The sequence below is a fragment of the Phyllostomus hastatus genome, unplaced genomic scaffold (assembly GCF_019186645.2).
Source record: "Phyllostomus hastatus isolate PE091 unplaced genomic scaffold, TTU_PhHast_1.1 phas_contig_1048, whole genome shotgun sequence".
NCBI lineage: Eukaryota > Metazoa > Chordata > Mammalia > Chiroptera > Phyllostomidae > Phyllostomus > Phyllostomus hastatus.
This window is the reverse complement of record NW_025333513.1, coordinates 2,160,292-2,162,596: the sequence shown is the minus strand read 5'-3', so window position 1 is coordinate 2,162,596 and position 2,305 is coordinate 2,160,292.

Below are 2,305 nucleotides of genomic sequence, written 5' to 3'. Positions count from 1 at the left end.
CTTATGTTATGCAGAAACAGAGCTGTTGAACACAGAGTAAATATTTCCCAGAGAGCCCAATTAAAAAATAACTCAGAGCAGAGCTGTGGACAAAGAGAAAAATGACTTGTTAAAAAAGATCGACATCCCTGAACAGCGTGGTATTGCTGTATACCCCCAAGCCTTTCCTATATGACAGCAGGTAAGAATAGGGCCCCTTGTACCAGATACAGACACCGTTCTTGGAGATTAGCAAAAGGAAGCAGGATATTGACACAACCCGTCCTGGGAAGTGATCCCAGATACTTCTAGATATGTGAGGCCGATGTGTCCATCATCAGCAAAACGAACTAAGTGAGGGAGAAAGTTGAGGGTCAGTGATGTTACCCAAGTTTCAGCCTGGGGATCACAAGGTCCCATCTAATGGTTTTTCAGCCCATGAGTCCTTTGGCGCTTCAGCATGGAGGCACGGGAGAAGCCTTGCAGCCGAGAACTCCATCTCCTGGTCGATGCTGCCCCCTGGACGGCGGCAGAGGTATCACGGCCCCCATTCACGCAATTCTGTCTCCTTTTCGTCCCACACCGAGGTACTTCGGGTCAGAGATTTCATATGGATCCCTGGGTGACTTCAATGTCCCTGAAAACTGTGTCCTCCAGTATAATGTGAATACCTATGGGTTCCAGAATCACGAGTCTCCGCACACGCTAGTACTGCTCCTCTGTGGTCTGCAAAAAAACCTCGTATATCAGCCAAGTCTGAATATTTGGGTTCGGGGTTAGATAGAATGGAAGGTCAGAAACTGCGAAAATCCAAGGTGTCTGCTTGCATGGGCCTTCTTCCACCGGAGTATTAGCTGACTACCAATGAAGCTACCTATGAGAGGGCGGGGGAGGGATAGTCTCCCTCGCAAGGTATGGGTGACCCTTTCTCTGTGAACCCGCTCTTTGTCAAAGCAGCCTGCGTCTCCCGTTCTCCTCAGGCTGAGGCTGGAGTCAGGTCAAATAAGAGAACATCTGTATCCCCCAAGGTTGAAACCTAGAAGTGGGGTATGGGTATAGGTGAGCAAGAAACTAGAGGCAGGAAATAATGTGGTGAAACAGAGGATTGCTGGGGCCACCTACCTGGACTAGCTTTCCGCCTCTTGGAGCCCAGCACACCGCCGCCTAGCGCCAGGCAGGCCTGGGGCAGAGACAGGCCGAGTAAAGTGAAGACACTGATAGGAGGCGGAAAGTGGCGATGATGCCAGGTGAGGTCAGTTAAGGATGCTGCTTTGGTCCAGCCTGAGGCGTCTGGGCCAATCCGGAGCCACTGTCAGTCCCCAACATCATCTCGCCCTCCCCCGCACTTAGCCTTAGGTGCCAAGACACTCTGGGCAGCCAAGCCCAACCTCTGTAGCGGAGCACTGCTCCGGGAGATGGGGGTGGAACCCAAGAAAAAGCCAGAGCGGAGAGGGTGAACCTCCACCACACCCCCTCCCCGCAGCAGCCAATCCGGAGCGCCCGCCAATCACGACGAGCCAAGGAACTAGCCAGTCTTCGCTCCACTGCCCTGCGCTAGACACTCCACCGGTCTGACCACGTGCGGCGCCCCTGAGGACACCTTCTTTGACAGCCAGGGCTGGCTGGGCCCGCACCCCGAGGGTATAAGCGGAGTAGAAATCACTTTTCTTCTACAATCCTCCAAGGCTTGGGATGGAATGACTAGAATGTAGGGGCATAGTTATCAAAGGAAAGGTCGCCTAATTACCATTTGTCCAAGTGCCCACATCTTACCTGTAGGACTTAAAGGCACCCCTGTGTCTTTCCAGTCCAGAGTTTAAGTTTAATTGAAGTGTACAAGCGGAGACAGCAGGAGGGCTTGAGTCAAACACAGAAGTGGGTAGAGGCACACCATGCAAAGCTGGCTTACCCCTACCCCAACCGGTGTGGGGGCTACAAGCCCTGTGCAAGGTAGGGAGCGGATGTTCAAGGAACAGCAATCCCACAGTTAGATCCAAGGGACGGGATCCAAGGAAAGCTGGTGTGGGGGACCCAAGGCAGCCCTTGGAACAGTGTCTGACGGTGCACAGCCATGTACCCAGCCCTTGCATCTGCCATTTTAACCAGGGGCCACCTTCTTCCATCAGGTAGGTTACTCATGAAATAATCTCTACCCTAAAACCAGCGCAGTCACATTGGCCTAAAGCAGCTAGGGGTGTGTGTTCCTACTTTTTCAACACCAACCAGATGAGATATAAGCCCAGGATATACTCGGAGATGGAGGTGACGCTGGAGCAGAAATGGGGCTACTTGCAGGTCCCAGGAGGAGAAAGAAAATGGGAGAGGA